This window comes from Ursus americanus, chromosome 3 (assembly GCF_024610735.1).
Source record: "Ursus americanus isolate L20-20 chromosome 3, mUrsAme1.1.p, whole genome shotgun sequence".
NCBI classification, from domain to species: domain Eukaryota; kingdom Metazoa; phylum Chordata; class Mammalia; order Carnivora; family Ursidae; genus Ursus; species Ursus americanus.
In genome coordinates, this window is record NC_142129.1 from 54,008,798 (window position 1) to 54,031,748 (window position 22,951).

At 35.5% G+C, this 22,951-nt stretch overlaps 1 long non-coding RNA gene across 2 annotated transcripts in view; it reads right to left on the minus strand.

Moving 5' to 3' along the window:
• Positions 1-22,951, minus strand: part of LOC123789198 (uncharacterized) — a 437,093-nt gene that overhangs the window by 77,325 nt on the left and 336,817 nt on the right. For both annotated transcript variants that reach the window (XR_015723948.1, XR_006778714.2), the window contains exons 5-6: positions 18,039-18,116; positions 16,470-16,532 (exon numbers count right to left, since the gene is read on the minus strand). This is a non-coding gene — a long non-coding RNA (uncharacterized LOC123789198). The remainder of the gene's footprint in view (positions 1-16,469; positions 16,533-18,038; positions 18,117-22,951) is intronic.

Here is a 22,951-nt window from a genome sequence, read left to right on the forward strand (position 1 = left end):
AGAATGGATCAGGAACCTCAAGGAGAGTAATGGAAAGCAATCAAGCTGAACAGGAGAAAGAAAAAAGAAATAAAAATGAGAACAGATTAAGGGAACTCAGTGCTACCATCAAATGTAATAACATTCACATTATAGGGATCCCAGAAGGAGATGAGACAGAAAAGGAAGCAGACAGTTTATCTGAAAAAAATAATAGTTGAAAACTTTCTGAATCGAGAAAGAAACAGACATCCAGATCCAGGAGGCATAGGATTCTCCCAACAAAATCAACTCAAGGAGGTCCACACAGGGACACATAGTAATTAAATGGCAAAAAGTAGTGATAAAGAGCTAATTTTAAAAATCAAGAGACAAGAAAACAGTTACATATACAGGAAACCCCATTAGGATATCAGTGGATCTTTCAGCAGAAACTCCTGGCCAGAGGGGAGTGGCTGATATATTAGAAGTGCTGAAAGAAAAAACCTGCAACCAAGAATACTCTATCCAGCAAGACTGTCATTCAGAATAGAAGGATAGATAAAGAGTTTCTCAGACATAAAAAAAGTTAAAGGAATTCATCACCACTGAACCAGCCTTACAAGAGATGTTAAAGGGGATTCTGTGGGTGGAAAGGAAAGACCATGGCTGGATCAGAAAAATAAGAAAAACAAAAACAGTAAAAATAAATATAACTATAAAAATCAGTCAAGAGAGTCAAAAAATAAAAGGATATGAAGTATGACACTATATACCTAAAACATGGGGGGAGAGGAGTGTAATCGTAGTGTTGGTAGAATAGGTTCAAACTTAAGCACCCATCAACTTAATGTAGACTACTATATGCATAAGATGTATAAACCTAATAGTAACCATAAATCAAAAACCCCTAGTAGATATGCAAAAAATAAAGGAAAAGAATCCAAGTATATCACTAAAGAAAACCATCAACCTCGAGAGAAGAGAGCAGGAGAAGAAAGAAACAGAGACAAATATAAAACCCATAAAATGAATAAAATAACGGCAATAAGTTCATACATATCAGCAAGTACTTTAAATGTAAATAGACTAAATGCTCCAATCAAAAGACACAGGGTGATGGAATTTTAAAAAAGCAAGACCCATCTATATGTTGCCTACATGACATTCATTTCAGACCTAAAGACACAAGCTGACTAAAAGTAAAGGGATGGAAAAGCATTTATTATGCAAATGCAAGTGAAAAAAAAAAACCTGGGGGTGTGCCTGGGTGGCTCAGTCAGTTGAGCTTTGGACTCTTGGTTTCAGCTCAGGTTATGATCCCGGGATCATGGCATTGAGCCCCAGATCGGATTCTGAGCTTGATGTGAAGCCTGTTTGGGATTCTCTCTCCCTCTCTCTCCAGTTCTCTTACTCTCTCTCTCTCTCTCTCTCACTTTCTCAAGTAAGTAAATTAAAAAAAAAAAAAAAAAAAAGGAAAGAAAGCCTGGGTAGCAGTATTTATATGGGACAAACCAGATTTTAACACGAACACTGTATAATCATTAATGTAAGAATCGAACAAGAAGACTTAATAAATGCGTAAATGTTTACGCACCCAACATGGGAGCACCCGAATACACAAAGCAGCTAGTAACAAACATAAAGGAAGTAATTAATAGTAATACATTAACATGGGGGACTTTAACACCCCACTTACATCTAAACAGAAAATTAACAAAGAAAGAGTAGCTTTGCGTGACAATTGGACCAGATGGATTTAATAGATACAGTCAAAACATTCCATCCTAAAACAGCAGAATGCACATTCTTTTCAAGCTCACATGAAACACTCTCTAGAATAGATCACGTTAGGCCACAGAAAAGTCTCAACAAACTTAAAAAGACTGAAATCATACCACACATCTTTTCCAACCATGACCCTATGAACTAGAAATCTACCACAAGAAAAAATCTGTAAAGAGCACAAATACATGGAAGTTAAATAACATGCTACTAAACAATGACTGGGTCAACCAAGACATCAAAGAGGAAATAAAAAATACAAATGAAGATAAAAGACACAAATGAAAATGAAAACACAACAGTCCAAAATGTTTGGGATGCAGCAAAAGCAGTTCTAAGAGGGAAGTTTACAGCAATACAGGCCTACCTGAGAAAGCAAGAAAAATCTCAAATAAATAACCTAACCTTATACCTGAATGAGCTCAATAAGAAGAATAAGCAGAAGCAAAACCAGTAACAGGAAGGAAAATAAAGATAAGGGCAGAAATAAAATAAAAAGAAACTAAAAAAACAAAACATGTCAACGAAACCAGGTGCTAGTTCTTTGAAATGATCAACAAAATTGATAAACCTTTAGCCAGACTCATCAAAAAAAAAAAAGAGAGAGGACTGAAATACACAAAATCAGAAATGAAAGAGGAGAAATAATAACCAGCACTATAGAAATACAAAGGATTGTAGAGAATTTGATGAAAAATTATACGCCAACAAATTGGAAAACTAATGGATACATTCCTAGAAACATATAACCCCCCCAAACTGATACAGGAAGAAATAGAACATTTGAACAGACTGATTACCAGTAATGAAACTGAATCAAAATTTAAAAATTCCCAATAAACAAAAGTCCAGGACCAGATGGCTTCACAGGTGAATCCTGTCAAACATTTAAAGAAGTGTTAACACCTATTCTTCTCAAATTATTCCAAAAAACAGAACAGAAAAGAAAGCTTTCAAATTCATTCTGTGAGGCCAGCATTTATCTGATACAAAACCAGACAAAGGCACTACAAAGAGAATTGCAGTCCGGCATCTTTGGTGAAAATAAATGCAAAAATCCTCAACAAAATATTAGCAAACTGAATTCAACAATACATTAAAAAATTATTCACCATGATCAAGTAAGATTTATTCCTGGGATATAAGGGTGGTTCAAATATTTGCAAATCAATCAGTGCGATACATTACATCAATAACGAAAAGGATAAAAAAAAAAACCCGATCATTTCAATATATGCAAAAAAGCATGTGACAAAATGAAGCTGGACCACTTTCTTACACCATACACAAAAGTAAACTCAAAATGGATTGAAAAGTTAAATGTGAGACCTGAAACCATAAAAATCCCAGAGCAGAGCACAATCAGTAATTTCTCTGACATTCGCAATAGCAACATCTTTCCAGATATGTGTCCTGAGGCAAGGGAAACAAAAACAAAAACAAACTATTGGGACTATATCAAAAGTAACAGCTTATGCACAGCAAAGGAAACAGCCAACAAAACTAAAAGACAACCTACTGAATGGGAGAAGATATTTATGAATGATAGATACAGTAAGGGGTTAATATCTAAAATATAGAAAGAACTTCTACAACTCAATGCCAAAAAAGCAAATAATCCAATTAAAGGTGGGGGGAGAAGACATGAACAGAAATACCCCCAAAGTAGATACACAGAGATGGCCAACAGACACGTGAAAAGACCTCAACATCCACTCAATCACCAGGGAAATGCAAATCAAAACCACAATGAGATATCACTTCACACCTGTGAGAATGGCTAAAATAAAAAATACAAGTGTTGGCAAGGATGTGTAAAAAAGAGAACCCTCTTGCACTGTTGTGGGAATGCAAACTGATGTAGCCACTATGGAAAACAGTATGGAGGTTCCTCAAAAAATTAAAACTAGAGCTACCCTATGACTCAGCAATTGCACTGCCAGCTATTTACCCAAGAATAAGAAGACAATAATTTGAAAAGACACAGGCACTCCTATGTTTATTGCAGCATTATTTACAATAGCCCAAGTGTCCATCCACAGATGAATCCATGAAGAAGTGGTGTGTATAAATATATATATAATGGAATATTACTCAGCCACTAAAAAGAATGAAATCTTACCATTTGCAACAACATGGGTGGGTCTAGAGGGTATAATGCTAAGTGAAATAAGTCACTCAGAAAGACAAATACCATATGGTTTCACTCACATGGGGAATTTAAGAAACAAAAGAAATGAACAAAGAAAAAAAAAGAGAGAAATGAAAAGAACAGAACTTTAAATATAGAGAACAAACTGGAGGTTACCAGAAGTGAGGTGCGGTAGGATGGGTGAAATAAGTGAAGGGGATTAAGAGTACACTTATTATGCTGAGCACTGAGTAATGCATAGACTTGTTGAATCACTATATTGTACACCTGAAACTAATAGAACATTGACTATTGACCATACTGGAATTTAAAAATAAAAAAGAAAACCTTTGTGTTAAAAATAGTACATGGGGGCGCCTGGGTGGCACAGCGGTTAAGCGTCTGCCTTCAGCTCAGGGCGTGATCCCGGCATTATGGGATCGAGCCCCACATCGGGCTCTTCTGCTATGAGCCTGTTTCTTCCTCTCCCACTCCCCCTGCTTGTGTTCCCTCTCTCTCTGGCTGTCTCTATCACTGTCAAATAAATAAATAAAATCTTAAAAAAAAAAATAGTACATGAATATTTATGGCAGCTCTACCATAGTCACCAGGAACTGAAAATAGTTCAACTGCACCTCAGTGGTCAGTGAATCAGATCAACTTCAGTTGGTTTCTACAGCGGTGTATTACTCGGCCACAAAAAGGAATGAATCATTAGTACATGCAACGATACAGATAAATGCCAAAGGCAGTGTGCTGAGTACAAGAGGACAGTGTATCAAACAGTTACATAATGGATGATTTTATTTATATGACATTTTGGAAGAGGTAAAACTACAGAGCTAAGGACAGGGTCAGTGGTTGCCAGACTAAGCCACGAAGAGACAGTTTGACTCCAAATAGCAAGAAATGTTTTGGGGGCTTATGGAAATGTTCTGTGTTTGGATTGTGGAGTTAGTTACATAAACCTCTATATGTATTAAAACTCAAAACTGTTTATAATAAAAGTCAATTTCAAAGTGTTTAACTAAAAATATTAGTGTCATAAAAATTCTATGGTTGGAAACATTAGAATTCAATATATCCTTCTTGTAAGTTTTATTCTCTTTCCTCCTTTTGCAAGCACTATTTTAAATAAAAAATTAAGAAAACACACACTGTTTTAACACATCCAAATCCTCTATCAGTGAGAGAATGAATATATATGTTTGTGTATAAAACATATAAAATTTTATAGTTTCTCCCCATTTTTGTGTCCCTTTTCTCTACCATGTGCTCAAAGATACGTTGTTAAGGTCTACTGCCTAATGTTATGGGTTTGAGCTCTGAAAACAGTTCTTAAGTAGTGCAATCAATTGTAAATTTACCCAGATTTTGGAGACTATTCACTCTTGAGTTAAAAAAAAATCAGGTTTTCAGAACAATTCAGTCAATATTTCTTTCCTTATGTTTAACTTGAACTTCTTACAAAATGACATTTACATTTTCCTTCAGTTTGAATTTTAAGGGTTGATATTTATGCTCTTAATCCAAGTAGCTTGTGGGTATGGATAGTTTTCCTAATAAAATGTGATTCCCACTACATTTTGTATAAATGAATTGTTAATTAAAAGAAAGCTTAGGACACCAGTTCTTTGTGTGAAGACTAAGAAGGTCCCAAGACTGCTGACTGTAGCTTACTCATTTCCAAGAAGATTCTTCCTGCCTGGAAAGCCGCTTTAAAGCAGAGATGGCAAGTAAATTTGGATGGTTTTTTCCCCCCTGCAAACTGTTTGGAACATCTTCAAAGCACGTTTCTTTCAGTTTTCTAAATATAACCACTTTGGGGGAAATCAAGGAATGATGATGCTTTTCTCAAAGGAGAGAGATACCTTACACCCCAATCATATTTTTGGTATCTTTGACACTTTTGATAAATATATTGTTAGCCTATTCCCTAAGTAAAGTTATGCCTTCACCCTTCAACTTTTCCTCTCAAGTGCTTTCAAGATACTCCATTTGGATTAGTTGAGCAACTATCAGCTAACTCAGACTGTAGTAATAAAGTATTTTCAGCCCACGAGTAACTCCTGTTGGACTTACTCAATTTGTCCACCTTGGTTTCATCATGATACTTAAAAACAAAACTCGCATTTAAAAAAAAAAGATTTATTTATTTTAGAGAGAGAGAGTGAAAGAGTGGAGGGGAGGGGCAGAGGGAGAGAGAGTCTTGAGTAGACACTGTGCTGAGCATGGAGGCTGACACGGGGCTCCACCTCACAACCCTGAGATCAGGACCTGAGCTGAAACCAAGAGTGGACGCTTAACCGACTATGCCACCCAGGAGCCCCAGGACTCACATTTTAATAAAAGGCTTATACATTATACACTAAGGCGTGTTAGTCTTAGAAATGTAGACAATGTCTAACATACATTTAAATACATATGTAGAACACAAGTTTTTAAAGACTTCTTTGACAATAGCAGTATGTTATTGGTCATTTATTTTATATAAACTTCATGGTGTTTCTCATGGTTTGTAAAAAAAAAAAAAAAAAAAACACAACAAAACTAGCCCTTCTCGCGTAATTTGTGAAATTTGCTTTGTTTTATAAATGAACCACTTCGCCCTGGCCAAGCAAACAGAAAAGTTATCCAAGGCATGTAAGGGCTTGAACCCTGGCAGAATTAGGTCCAAATCTTTGGGCAGATTATTTAACTCAGAACCTATTTTGTCATCTCTGAAGTGGGGACAATAAGATTTATCTTGTAGGAATGCCATAGGTTTAGAGACAGTAAATGAAAAGGACTTGGTCTCATTGGCTGGCAATGGTTGGCCCATAATTAATGGCAGCTATTTGAAACATCAATTACTTTACACACTTAGAGATTTTCTTCCTTAAAAAGCAAAAACAGAAAAATTTGCCATATTGAAAAACAATGTACCCTTAAAAATCTCAATACTTCTACTCAAATACTTCTATAATTAAAGTTCAAAATGATTAAGATCAGATTTTAAGTTAATTAACTATAGAGATTTCAGGATTATATTTTTTGATATATTTTTTTTAAAACACCAAGTTTCTTTTTACCATAAACAATGCTCCTATTAAATGTGCTTTTCCTTATGGTGTAACCATAAGTTATAAAATCATTTATATTATAAATGTATAATATGCATACATATATTAATTTTACTTTTTAATTTTGATTTTTATAGAATTCTAAAAAGTCTCTGTCCTGTCTTATCATTAGAGAAAACTAACCCAGCACTTTTATTTTAAATTTTAAATGCATTTTTATCAATGCATATTAAGATAAGTCAATAATACAGTGTCTTATTCTTTTCAGCAGCCTGTTTTCTCCAAATTAAATGGAAATTTTGATTTTGTGTGATTATTATTTGAGAAATCATTATTTAAAAAACTATAAATGTTCTAACATTTTCTCAAGCAGCAAAAGTCAAAGGAAAAAAGGCCCACTTCTGAGTCAATGAATTTGTAATAATTTCTTTGTTGTTGAAAAAATTTCTATGCATTTTTCATACTCTACCACAGGGTGGAGTATTGCTTTAAATATGGGATCTTTTTACACCATGCATTTCTAACTACATTAATTCTATTACATAGATAGATAAATAGTGAGGTAGGGCTTCAGTGAATGCCGAAATTTTGGGTACTAAAATTTTGAACACTATAAAAATCATTTGAATTACTACTTAGGTATAATTAAGAACAAATATTAAACGAATATTTCATTCAATGGCCCCCAAAGGAAGAAAGCAAAGCAATCTATTCCAATCTTGAAATGGTATTTAATTTTCATGTACCCGTGTATGTTTTTTCTTCAAAAGTAGAAGTCATGGTATAGTCTACTATTTTGATTATTTATTTGTATTTTGTATACATGTATTAATTTTTAAATTTCACTTTATGTATATGTGTATTAATTGTGATAATATATAGATTGTATTGAAAAATATTTATTGAATTATATTCTGTTATTCTGGAAATATGGTTGTGCTACTGAATTGTTTCAGGATTATCATTCAAAAGACCTGATTTACTGAAACAAAGTCTGTTTACTAACATTAAATAATTCCTAGGTAGGATACAGTAGTCTCCTTTCAATTACTCAATGCTCTTTTAACTCAGAGCAAGCACAAATGATACCCCTGGAAGCGAAGGCTACTTGGGCCTTATGGATTTTTATAGATGTGGCAGTCATGAAATTACATCTCCATGACATCTCCCTGCCTGATCCTTCTTGTTTGTCACTCAATAGATCAATGACAGGAGCTATGATTGGGCAGCACCACAGATCAATGACAATGATGCATGAAAGTAAAGAAAGCATGTTGTTTAAGTAGCATCCACTGGTTCACATCTCAGACTCTGGAAGGTGACTGAGGCGCTGCTCTTGAATTGCCGCAAAATGCTTCAGAATCCCCATCCAGACTTACTTATCTTTTCAAAATATTTCAACTTTTGAGCATTGGATAAAACAAATAAAAAAGGAAAAGGACACGTTCTGTAGCACCACACGTCATCCTCAGTATGCATACAGAGCCAAGATTAAGACAGTAATAGAAGACAAATTCAAATTTGGAAAGAGAAAGACGACATTTAAAGTGTTTCAGAACTGAAGAGTTGTTTGATTTTTCTTTTTATAATTGTTGAGTGGTAACAAACCAACACTTATAGGTTTGGTCTAACAATTTATTTTTTTTTTACTGAGGTGTAATTCATATAACATAAAATTACCCACTTTAAAGTGTACAATTCAGTGTCATTTAGTGCATTCAGAATGTTGTGCAACTACCATCTTTCCCAGTTTCGAACTTTTTATCACCTCCGAACACACTGTACCCATTAAGTAGTCTTCCCCATTCTCTGCTCCTTCTGTCCCTGGGCAATCACTAATGTGCTTTCTGTCTCTATGGATTTGTCTATTATGGGTATTTCATATAAAAGGCATCATAGAATATGTGACCTTTTGTGTCTGGTTTCTCTTACTTGGCATAATGTTTTCAAGGCTCATGCACATAGTGGCATGTATCAGAATATCACTCTTTTTTATGGCTGAATAATATTCCACTGTATGTATACACCATATTTTCTTTATTCATCCATTGATGGGCACTTGAGTTGTTTCCACCTTTTGGCTATTGTGAAAAATGCTGCAATGAACACTGGCATACAAGAATCTGTCTGAGTTACTGTTTTCAATTCTTTTAGACATATTTCTAGGAGTGGAATTGCTAAGTCATCCAAAAATGCTATGTTTAGCTTTTTGAGGAACTGCCAAACTGTTCTGTGCAGCAGATATACCATTTTACATTTCCACTAGCAACGTATGAGGGCTCCAATCTCTTCACATCCTTGTTAATACTTGTTATCTTCCTTTTTAAAAATTTATAGCCATCTTAGTGGTTGTGAAGTAGTATCTCATGTGGCTTTGATTTGCATTTACCTAATAACTATGATGTGGCTTATTTTTCATGTGCTATTGGCCATTTGTATATCTTCCTTGGGGAAATGTCTATTCAAGTCCTTTGTTCATTTATTAAACTTCGTGTTGTAGAGGTTTAGGGGTTCTGTATATATTCTGGATATTAAACCCTTATCAGATATACGATTTGCAAATATTTTCTCCCATTCTGTAGGTTTCTTTTCACTCTCCTGATATCATTTGATGCACAAAAGTTTTTAATGTTTATGAAGCCCAATTTATCTGTTTTTTTTCTTTTGTTTCTTGTGCGTTTGGTATCAAATCTGAGAATTCTATTGCCAATCATGAGGTCATTAAGAATTACCCTTATGCTTTCTGCTCTAATAGTTTTATAGTTTTAGCTCTTACATTTAGTTGATCCATTTGGAGTTATTTTTTACATATGAAGTGAGGTAGGAATTCAACTTAATTCTTTTGTATATGGTTACTCAATTGTCTGAGCATGTTATGTTACATACATTTAAGAACTATTCTTTCCTCATTGAACAGTCTTGGCACCCTTATCAAAAACTAGTTGTCCATAGATGTCTGGGTTTATTTCTGGGCTTTCAATTCCATTCTATTTGCCTAAATTATCTTTATATGAGTACCACACTGTTTTGGATACTCTAACTTTGTAATAAGTTTTAAAATCAGGAAATGTGAGTCCTTCAACTTTGTTTTTCTCTTTTAATGTTGTTTGGTCTACTTGCAGCCTCTTAAAATTTCATGTGAATTTTTGGATCAGGTTTTCCATTTCTGCAAAAAAGACGAGTGGAATTTTGATAGGAATTGCACTGAATTTGTAGATCACTTTGGGGAGTATTGCCATCTTGAAAATATCAAGTCTTCCAATCCATGGACACAGAATATTTTTCATTTATTTAGGTCTTAAAATTTTTTTTCAGCAATGTTTTAGTTTTCATTATGCAAATCTTTTAACTCCCTGGTTAAATTTATTCCTAGGTATTCTATTCTTTTGGATGTTACTGTAAATAGAATTATTTTCTTTATTTCATTTCGGGTTGTTTATTGCTGGTATAAGAACACAACTATTTTTTGCTTGTTGATTCTGTAACCTGTAATTTTGCTGATTTTGTCTATTAACCCCAGTAGGATTTTTGGTGTTTTGTTTTTGATTCTTTAGGATTTTCTATATATTGAATCTTGTCATCTGCAAATAGAGATAGTTTTATTTCTTCCTTTCCATTTGGATACTTTCTATTTCTTTTTTCTTCCTAATTACTCTCGCTAGGACTTCCAATACAATGTTCAATAGCATTGGTGAAAGAGGCATCCTTGTCTTATTCCTGATCTTAGGGGGAAAGGTTTTGGTTATTCACCATTGAATATAACATTAGCTGTGGGTTTTTTGTGAACGCCATTTATTATGTTGAGGGATTTTCTTTCTATTCCTAGTTTGCTGAGTGTTTTTGTTATGAAAAGTTGTTGGATTTTGTCAACAGTTATTTGTTTGTTTATTGAGATGATCATTTTTGTTGTTGTTCCTTTGTTCTATTAATGTGGTGCATTTCATTGATTGATTTTCTTGTGTTTAACCACTGTTGCATTCCTGAGGTAAATCCCAGGTGACCATGGTGTATAAACATTTTAATGTGCTGTTGGATTTGGTTTGCTAGTATTTTGTTGAGGACTTTTGCATTTATTTTAATAAGGGATATTGATCTGTTGTTTTCCCTTTTTCGGTAGTGTATTTGTCTGGCTTTAGTATCAGGATAATGTTAGCCTCATAAGACATGTTAGGAAGTGTTCCTTCCTCTTCCATTTCTTTGGAAGAATTTGATTAGAATTGGTATTAACTTTTCTCCAAATGTTTGGGAGAATTCATCAGTGAAATCATCAGATTATGGACTTTTCTTTCTTATAAGTTTTTGATTATTTCCTAATTAGATCTCATTGTTATAAGTCTGTTGAGATTTTCTATTTCTTTCTGATTCAGTTTTGGTGATATATATATTATACTTATTTTCTATATGTCTTATATCTTTTTTCTCCTCATCTCCTCCAATACTGCCTTCTTTGTGTTTGATAGATTTTTTCCTAATAAACCATTTGACTCCCTCTTCATTTCCATATATATATAATATATACATAAATCAATATATATTTAATAAATGTATATTTAAATTAGGATTATTGAGATATAATTTATATACAATAAAATTCACCCTTTTGGCATACAATTCTATGAGTTTTGTCAAATATATATAGTAATATTAACTACCACCATAATCAAGATATAAAATAGTTCCCTCCCTATCAAATATTCACTTGTGCCCTTTGTAGTACTCTCTCCACAATGCCAGTCCTCTGCAACTACTGATCTATTCTCTGTCTTTATAGATTGTCCGTATAAAATCATACAGCACGTAGACCTTTTTGTGGTAAGAATACTTAACATAAAATATGCCCTCTTAGCAAATCTTTAAGTATATAATAGAGTATCATTAACTACAGGCAATATGTGGTACAGTAGATCTCTAAGACTTATTCACCTTGTATAACTAACATTTTGTAAACTTTGACTAATATCTGTTTCCCCCTCCCCACAGACCCTGGCATCCATTATTCTACTCTGTGTCTATGAGTCTGACTATTTCAGATTCCTTATATAAGTGGTCTCAGGTATTATTTATCCTTCTGTGTCTGGCTTATTTCACTTAGCATAGCATCCTTCAGGTTCATCCATGTTGTCAAAAATGGCAGAATTCCCTTGTTTTTAAAGGCTAAATAACATTCCACTGTAAGCATATACCAAATTTTCTTTATTCATTTTTTTGTTGATGGACATTTAGGTTGTTTCCATGTCTTGGCTATTGTGAATAATGAAGCAATGAACATGGGAAAGCAAATATCTCTTCAAGACCCTGATTTCATTTCTTGTGGCTATATATCCACAAGTGAGATTGCTGACATGGAGATACGGTAGTTCTATTTTAAATTCCTTGAGGAACCTCCATACTGTTTTCCACAGTGGCTGCATCAATTTACATTCCCACCAATAGCGCACAAGCATTCTCTTCTCTTCATATCCTCACCAGTACCTGTTACCTCTTGTTTTTTTGGCAATAGCCATTCTGACAGGTGTGAGGTAATATCTCCTCATGGTTTTAATTTGCATTTTCATAATGACTAATGATGCTAAACACCTTTCATATATCCGTTGACCACCTGTATATCTTCTTTGGAAAAATGTCTATTCAGGTTCCTTTCCCATTTTTAAATTGGGTTATTTGTGTTTTGCTTTTTTTTTCTTGCTATTGAGTTGTATGAGTTCCTTTTATATTTTGGGTATTAACCCCTTATCAGATATATGATTTGAAATTATTTTATCCTATTCCATAGGTTCCTTTTCATTTTGTTGATGATTTCCTTTGCTGCAGAGAGCTTTTTAGTTTGTTGTTGTTTTATTTGTCTATTCTTGCTTTTGTTTCTTGTGCTTTTAGTATTGCATTCAATAACTAGTGCAAAGACCAGTGTCAATAACTTTTCCCTGTTTTCTTTTAGCAATTTTATGGTTCCAGGTTTTACATTAAAGTCTTTAATAAACTCTGAGTTATATTTTGTGTATGGTGTCAGATAAGGGTCCGGTTTCATTCTTTTGCATATAGATAGCCAGTTTTCCCAATACTTGATCAGTCATAAAGAAAGCTAATAAGTAACAGCAAACCTGAATAACACTGTAGACCAGATGGAGCTATCAGACACATATAGCACCATCCTACCATAGCAGAATACACAATCTTCTTACCTGCACACAAAACATTCCCCAGGACAGATCATACATTGCACAAGTCTTAAAAATATAAAAACAAGTCTAAAAAATATAAGAAGATTGAAATCACATCAAGCATATTTTCTCATTACAATGACATGAAACTAGAAATCAATAAAAGAAGGAAAACTGAAAAATCCAACAAATATGTGGAAATCAAATAACACATTCCTGAACAACCAATGGATCAAAGAGGAAATCAAATGGGAAGTCAGAAACTATGTTGAGACAAACAAAAATGAAAACACAGCATACCAAATCTTATGGGATGCAGCAAAAGCAATTATAAAAGGGAAGTTTATAGTGATAAATGATTATATTAAGATAAAAGAAAAATCTCAAATATACAAAAACTTTACACCTCAAGGAATTAGAAAAAGAACAACTAAAGCCAAAGTTAGCAGAAGGACATAATAAAGAGTTGAAATAAATGAAGTAGAGACTAGAAAGACAATAGAAAAACATTAATAAAAGTAGTGTTGTTTTTTTGAAAAGATAAACAAAATTGACATACCTTTAGCTACACTCACAAAAATAAAGGACAGAAATAAACAAGATGATAAATGAAGACATTACAACTGACACCAATATGAAGGATCATAAGAGGCTGTTATACCAACCATACTCCAAAAAATTGGACAACCTGGAAGAAAGGAATAAATTCCAAGGAACATATGACCTACCACGACTAAATGAAGAAATAGAAAATCCCTACAGACCAATTATTGCTAAGGAGATTTAATTAGTAATTTAAAACCTCTCAACGTACAAAGTACGGAACCAGATGGCTTCACTAGTAAGTGCTACCAAATGCTTAAAGAAGAATTAATACCAATCCTTCTCAAACTTCCAAAAAACCAGAGGAGACACCTCCAAACTCACTTTGTGAGACTAGCATTACCCTGATACCAAGGTCAGACAAGGACACTTCAAGAAAACAAAATTACAGTTGAATATCCTTGATGAACATAGATGCAATAATCCTCAACAAAATTTTAGCAAATTAAATTCAACAGCAAATTAAAAGGATCATACACCATGATCAAGAGAAATTCATTCTTTGGCTTAAAAAAAATGATTCAACATATGCAAATCAATACATGTGATATGCCACCTCAACAAAAGGAAGGATAAAAACCACATGATCACCTAAATACGTACATAAAAAGCATTTCAACAAAATTCAACATCTTTTCATGATTGAAAACTCTTAATAAACTGGGTAAGAGGAAACATACCTCAACATAATAAAGTGCATATATTACAAGCCCAGAGCTAAAATCATACTCATTGATTAAATGCCAAAAGCTTTTTCTCTAAGATCAGGAACAAGACAAGGGTGCTTACTCTCACTACTTTTATTCAAGGTATTACTGGAAGTTCTTGCGAGAATAGTTAAGTAAGACACACACACACACACACACACACACACTCATACATACATAAAAGAAAAGTCATGCAAATCAGAAAGGAAGAAGTAAAATTATCTCTGTTTGCAGATGACATGATATTGTATATAGGAAAACCTAAAGACTCCCATCAGTAAAATGTTAGCATTAATAAACAAATTCATTTATACTGCAGGACACAAAATCAATATAGAAAACTCAGTTGCATTTCTTTTTCTTTTTCTTTTTTTTTTTTTTTGACAGAGATAGACATCCAGCGAGAGAGGATGGGGGAGTGGGAGAGGAAGAAGCAGGCTCCTAGCGGAGGAGCCTGATGTGGGGCTCGATCCCAGAACGCCGGGATCACGCCCTGAGCCAAAGGCAGATGCTTAACGACTGAGCCACCCAGGCGCCCCCTCAGTTGCATTTCTATATACTACTAATGAACCATCTGAAAAGGAAATTAAGAAAGTAATGTCATTTATAATAGCACCAAAAAACATAAAATACTTTGGAATAAATTTTAACCAACAGGCAAAAGATAAGTACACTGAAATTATAAGACACTGATGAAAAGACTGTGAATAAGACAACAATAAAAGCAAAGATATCCGAAGTTTGTGCCCCATTCAAGGCACAGATGAGTCTTTGAAAGATCAAAGCAGTTATTCTATGTTCAGCTCATAGACTATTTTCTGTTTATGCCAATCATTAGGTCCTGCATTCACTGTTATGTGTTTCTATGAATGTAAGCTTCAACTACTATTAAAAATGGTGACAAATTTCTGGAGTGAATTTTAATTTGTAATCAAACATCTCATCTTCTCACCTAGAGTATAAACGCCCTAAGGTACTGATTTTCATCTTAAACTCCCACTCCCTCTTCCTTTGAAAACTATAACAAGGACCCAATATTTGATAGTTTCATTGATTTTCTTCTGAACAGTTTCCATTAAATTTACCTATAAAAAGTGGTAGGATTTATGTCAATGTTCCAACTGCAGGTGGCACTGACTGACTTAATTTGTCAGCTCTGTTCTTAGTTACTCTTTCTTAACCTGGAAGTGAACAGAATACTACACATCATGAATCATGTTGAAGGAAAAGCCTGAAGAATGGTTCCTTTGAGGGAGCAGTTTCATGTGGGAAACCATTTTCTCTTTTTATCTATTGTGCTCCTAGGAGTCCAGCCAGGGCTGCATCTGTTTAGTTTATTTGAAATATCTTAGTGTCTAGCATGGTGACGTGAGCGTGTAGACATTTGATAAATGCTGTATCATGATGGTCGTGGCTATCATTATTAGAATGACTATGAAACCCATTCAAAAATGATTTGATGCTGTGATGTCATGTACGCTATGTTTTGTCTCCAGATTTCTTTTACTAGAAGCCTTGAATGAACTCCATTTGTTTAAATATGCAGCGAATCGTAGAGGCTACCTAGTCCATATACCTTATTTTACACAGGAAGAATCTGAAGGACGGGAAAGTTTAACTTGTTCAATATAAAGAGTGTAGTTGGCTCCAGATCTAGGAGAAAAGAATTGGTCTTCTGATCCTAAGCACAAAGATATTTCTACTATACTACAAGAAGAAGTTGCTTTTACTATTATAAAATGGTAATTTATTGCTCTTATTAAAAAGCGGGTTTTAGAATTGCTTTAGGATTCACAACAGATACAAAGAATATTGAAAACGACTTGAATGTATTCCTTCCCAAGTTGAAGATTTTGATAGAGCGGGTGGGCCTATCTCATTTTTATCAGGCATTTATTGAAAAGTAATAAAATCCAGAGCCAAGAGAATGCAACCTAATTAAGTCTAGTTGTGTAGCCAATTTCAACCTCAGCTGACAAAGGAAACCGACAGATTCAAGTGAATAGAGCTTCAGGGTGTGTGTTAATATTGGCTTTGGGGAATTAAAAAAATTTTACAGACTTACCTCCCTGGTGAGATGACCAGTGTTGAAAGCAAATCGCCTTTATAGTGACCCAGGTATCGATTTCTGTTGGAGTTCAGGGAAAAGACTGAGGATTTCATAATACACAATATTGTCTATATTCTGACATTAATGATTTTCAGTGGCCGAGGCCAATCGATGGAGTATAAGAGGAAAATCCTATACATCCCAAAGTAGGCTTGATGCAAAATGCAGCTACCACAACAAACCTCAAAAGACGTTTGTTCATTTGGTTAATTTTGTGGCCAAATGTTTTATTTCATAATTCTGGAAGCCAACCAACTCCCTGTTCCCTCACTGCATTTCAGCGCTGAATAAATACAGTGCTGGACTTGGCCCACTGAAAACGACCTGCTATCACTCATGCAGGCAAAGCCACAGATTCTGAATTGATTTGGTCCTCCTTCTGGATTGTGGTAGGGAAAATAAACGCACACAGTGACTTATGTCTGTTTCTTCAGGTGACTTTCACCTTGGCTGACTGATTTGTGCTGGGGGGACCACAGAGAGACCTTCCTCTGCTTCCCAGCGACCAAAGGTCAAGATACTTTCATGCTTCTCTCTCTCATTTTCCTTCCTTCTGGGACTGATCTTGTTCTTTCAGGCCTTATATTATCACACCTCCTTTTTTTTTTTTTAACCCTTTTAACTTTGTGATTGATTGCATGTTTCTTTAAAGTATAATATCAATCTATTTATTATTTTACAGAAGAAGAATTCTTACGTAGAGTCTTCCCTTTGCCCTGGTCCCAGCCAGGCTGAGCCATTTGCTCTTCTCCAAAGGGTTGAGGCAGCTTCATCTCATTTTGCTTTTGTGTACCCTGCTTCATTTGCCTAAAATGTCCATTCTTTCTTCTGTGCCTGGCTGATTTCTATACCGTTTCTTATTACCTCAAAAAACCTCTTTTTGTCCCATTTGGTCTGGATTAAATGCTTCTCACTGTATTTCCTACATTATATCCTGGCCCATCATTCTACTCCTCACAGTATATTCTCTGTGCCATTTTGTTGCCCTCAGGCACCCTATCACTACCTCATAGGCCAATCAATAGAGCAATCACTGGCTTCTCTTTTTCTATTGCCTATGCCCAGCATAGGGCTTGACACACAGTAGGCACAAAACACATGATGGTTGAATAAATGGATAGGCATTTGGAAGAAGAATCAGCTTGCTGGGCTGCTAATTTCAAACATACATTTTATAGAAAATATTTATGTGGTATAGATGGAAGAAAATTAGATTTAGAATACATGAGGTATGACCTAGACAAGAATCTCAGCTAACCCTCATTTCAATTTCCTCCTCTGTAAAATAAAACTGTGCTAACTGATTTCTCATGATAAAAACAATTCTTAGAGACAGATTACTTTCTTCCACTATAAGAGTGAAGTGGCTTGGCAGCTTCTAGTCCATCAAACAACTACATATGGAGGCTTTAATATATATTTGTCACAGTGTACAATGTCCATAACACCTTAAAAAATAATTCAGAGCTGAGCTGACATGTAAATGTTCAAATAAATAGATATTTTAACCTTCACAAAACTTACTTGGCAAAGACCATGAGTTCATACGCCAAGATGTACAGGAAAAGGAAGTACCAGCTCGGGATGGCTGTGGGAGGAGTGCTGTAGGGAAGGAATTTGACAACTTAAGGGGATGAGGACCAGTGAAGAAAAACAGAATTTTAAAACTGAATGGGTCCTAGAGTCCCCTATCTCTTGATTTAGAACAAATTCAGTTGATGTTTGATGCGTTGTAGCCAAATCAAAGAATATACAGACTCCTGCCTGTTATGGATGATTCTGAATCTGGTGCTCTTTCTACCACAACATCCGAGCTCTTTTATGATGGCTGAGGCTACAGCTGGGAGTGACAAGGCACATGTAAAGCCAAGGGTAGAAAGAAAAAAAAAAACAAAAAAACAAAAAAAAACTAGTGGAGTCAAAGCCCTTGAAATTCCAGCTAAATATTCTAGACAAAATCCAGACATATATTTCAAATGGTACATGAAGCAAATATCTGCTTTTATTTTTCCTGCTCAGTATCACTTTCTTTGATAAGAAAACTCTACTTTTCCTCAATGAACTATCTCTTCCAGACTCTCAGTCTTTGTAGCTTAAATGGAGCCTCTCTGTCTAGGAGCAACCTTGTTGCTAATCTGTGTATTTCTAATTTATTTATCTTAGATATTTGTAGAGTAAACATTTCAAAGTGGATAAAAGAATATTTTTTTCCAACCTTTGAAAAGTCTGCAATGACTCGATGAAGATCATCATCCTTTCTATTGTAGCATATTTATGCCATATTTTAGTTAAATATTTATTGAAGACTGTTTTCCACCTCTGACATTGTGAACCTTGGCCTTTAACTGCTATAATCTTTTCTAATATATTTAAACTTCATCCCCAACCCTTCTAAATGCATGTTTTCTATCATGAGGCTTCTATTAGACCCTGTTCCACACAGCTTCTTAGGGTCCACACTCCATATTATCAGTTCTAACAGCATGATTTTTCTCTTTGTCAAGTGTATTTTTGACACTCTGCCTCCCTGTTTTACGAAAGAATGCTGGCTCTGCAGATAGACATCTTTGGGTTTGAATGCTGGCTCTATCACATGTTAGCTACATGATCTTGGGAAAGCTACCTAACACCTTTTAGCACAGTTTTCTGTGTTTGCAATATATATAATAATTTATATCTACCTCCTGTTGACTATTGTAGGTATACAGTAATATAGATATTATATGTAATATATTTATCAGAGTTCATGGCACTTAGCACTCTAAACATCAGATATTATTGTTATCATTATTCTTATTCCAGAGCATTCACTCTACGTATTCTTTCCCACTTTTGTTAGGTTGTTAAATATTTATAGCATCTTTCCATATTTTGAGAGCTGACAACTGAGTCAGGTTTTACTCTAAGACACAAACTCACTATTGCTATTGGGTCCTTTGCTGGTCATTTGATAATAAAATAATATTTATCTCTAATAACTCTAAGCATGTGAGAGAACAGATAGACAGGTAGACGCTAGTGTGTCTGTCTCTACTCTCTGTCACTAGACTCCAGCATCTGTCTTAAGGAAGGACTGAGAACTTGCACATCTTACTATCTACAGCTCCTGGAGCATATGGCCTGCTACTTGGAAATAAGAAAGAAAGGGAGAAAGATAGGGAAGACACACTAAAGAATTACCTCATAGTATTTCCAAATTTTTTCAGTCTGAATTCTAAAAAATATTTTAAAGTGGTGCATGGAAATTATATATATTTCATCATACATATATGTATGTATATATTTTCCCATATAATCAAAATATCAAAAAATTGTCCAAATTCCTCATTAAACTATAATGTGTACAATATTTCTTTGATCGAATGTGCCAACTGATCTTTTTAAAAAAGTGTGTCAAGACAGAGATATTGCTTTATTACACACTTTGTGTAGGTACATTTCATTTGTTCAACATAAAATTACCAATGACCTACTGTGGGGTAGGCAATACTCCAGATGCTGGAAATGTGCAGACAAATAAAATACGATCTCTGCTCTGCCAGAGATTACAGATTAGTAAAGTAGAACAGCTAGTAGGTAGAAAAATTATGATACAACATGGCAAGCATGTGATTCAATGGAGTTATTAAGTTAGCGTGGATCTGGAGAGTGAGATAACTAACACAATGGGAAACTGAATGGCTGTCCTAACACTAGCTTTTGGTTTGGTTATTTTTGCCAGAACAGAATGCATTTATTTATAAACTTAAAAAAATTCATCTTAATTTTGCTCTCTCATAGCTTAGTCTTTGAGGACCACTCAGTAATACTCGTCCTGTCTTCTTTTTACAGGTGCCCATATTTTCTTATCTAATTCAACTCTAACTTTTGCCTCTATCATTTCTCTTCTTCCAAAAGTGGCTGTTAAGGGCACAGAGAAAGGTGAAGGCAGGAGTGGGGGCATGACAAAATTAGTGGGGTACAAGCAGATACATCTTTCTGTGCAATGACAGAAACTCAATTCACACTTGCTTAGGCAGGAAAGGTGATGTATCAGCCTTCACAACCAAACTGTAATGGTGAGGAATATGCCATCCTCCGCCAGGCAGCGAGGGGATTCGAATACTGACAGGATCCTCTCACCATTTCACGTGCCTACTATGTTCGGACCCACTTCCTGCTTCCAGACAAACTTCACACTGTTGAAACACGGGCTCCTGGTTAGCTTCCAGGCTATAATGAGGCCCTTCTGTGAGTTTCCACTTGAAAAACTCTTCAGAAAAATTTTGATTAGATAGATGTGATGTGAACAACGAACAAGGAACAATGTGACCACAAGACTGCGGCTCTTGTTCAACTACCCAGTGGTGGAAGAGGAGGAAAGAGCACGTCTGAGAAGATGGGGAATAAGTGGAAGGCCAAACAAAAGCAGTCACACGTACATGCTGGCTTTCAAGAAATGTTTACTGAGGGGTGCCTGGGTGGCTCCGTCGATAAGCATCTGCCTTCAGCTCAGGGCGTGATCCCGGAGTCCTGGGATCGAGCCCCACATCAGGCTCATATGCTATGAGCCTGCTTCTTCCTCTCCCACTCCCCCTGCCTGTGTTCCCTCTCTCGCTGGCTGTCTCTCTCTCTGTCAAATAAATAAATAAAATCTTTAAAAAAAAGAAAAAAGAAATGTTTACTGAGTTCTTACTATGGGCCATGCATGAGACTTGGTGCCATAGTCTAATGGGCGAGAAAAATATTCAAATAATCTGTAAATAAGCCTTCTCAATGGAGGACAGGGGCAGTTGCCCTGTTTCAGGTGAGCTCCACTTTCCAGCATCTTCCTGAATCTGACCAAAGCCACCTTATCAGGCTGAGGTCAGACAGGCAAACAGACCCACTAGTGTAACTCTTCCAAGAATAAAAGGTTTCACTTAGAAATTAGGTTTTATAAGGATGTTGGAAGATCTGGAATGGGAGGATCAGAGAGTTTCCATGGAAAATCGAGGGCACTGAAGCTGGAAAGTCAGGGAAGTTGGTCTGGAGAGTCAGGAAAGACCTCTGCCATATGAAGCTATGATATGGGTAGTTCTCATTTGCTCATGAAAAAGCTGCTGTGATTCTCATGCTTGCCTACAAGTCTGGCTGCCACCACACCCAGACAATAATATGTTTAACTTCTCTTCTGCCGTCCAAACCTCATGCAACTTCCTCTCAAAGGAAAAAGGGAAATCTTACCCAGAATGAAATAAGGAAGGGGAGTTTGGGGAACGCCATTTCCCAGACCTTAGAAAGGTGTAGTTATGATGCTGAGTTGGCAGCAGACAATTCGTCCCGCATTCTTATCCCGATTCTCATGTTAACACGTGGCCCAACACTTCCTGATGACTAGCCCCTGCTGGTCACTGTCCTCAGTGCTTGGTGTTTTCTCACTGAAGCCTTACAACAAGTCTAGTGGTGGTGTGGGATGGAGGGAGCAGCAGGGAAAGAGAGCTTTAGCTTCCACCCTTTATAGACAGGAAAAATAAAGCTAAGAAGGAACTGACCCATAGTTCCACCACTGAGGCAACAGTGGAGCTGTAGTTCAAATCCAAACCTCTGGCAAGAGAAACTGATTTCTGAACTGCACACAACACTGGCTCTCTAATCTATTCCTTATTTGATAAAATTGTTGGTTATGGCTCCGGGAGCCAAAGGCAGTTTGCTCTCCCACGCACTTTCACTGAAGATGGCACTTCTAATTTCAATGACTCTTGTAAAAGAGCCATTGGGGAGCTATGTCCAGATGTATACGGTTTAAAGTCCTAAAAGACAGATGGACTCCCAAAGGAAATTTCAGCAGCTGTGAGGAAAGCGAAGTAGAATATGTACACCATGGATAGATTGGATTCTTTGTCCAAAATTATTTAAGGCAAAAAAAAAAGTATTTGGAAATTTTATCAATAGTATTAATCTTTTAAAAACTGGGAAATAGCAACTCTGCTGGGCAGTTTTTAAAAAATGTATACCCTTGTGAGTTGTAACATAGTATGAAATTATGTTGAAATGAAGAAAGGTGCTATTGCAATGAAAATGAAAGGTAGTTATAATGGAATATGAGACAAAGAGAGCTTGCCAGAAAAAAAAAATGTACCAGTGGTTATCAGAACAATTTTAGAAAGGAACAGACAAAAAGAGAAGGAGCAAGAGAATAACAGAATAAGCGAGTGTGTGAGGGAGACTGTGTGCGGAAGATTCAAGCAATACATCCCATCCTAATCTGCAGAGCAACAGCGTTCAAAGGGCTTAATGAAGAAGCCTCCAACCCCACTCCAGTCCTTCTGTACGATCTCCTAGCCCTTAAACAATTCCTGCTTGCTAATTTGGCTTCTAAATGGTTTGATCTTAGGAGTGGGGTATCTTGTATAGCAGAAATGGTCTTTTTGATTATTGGAAAGATGTGTTCCAAGATAAATACATATATCTGAAAA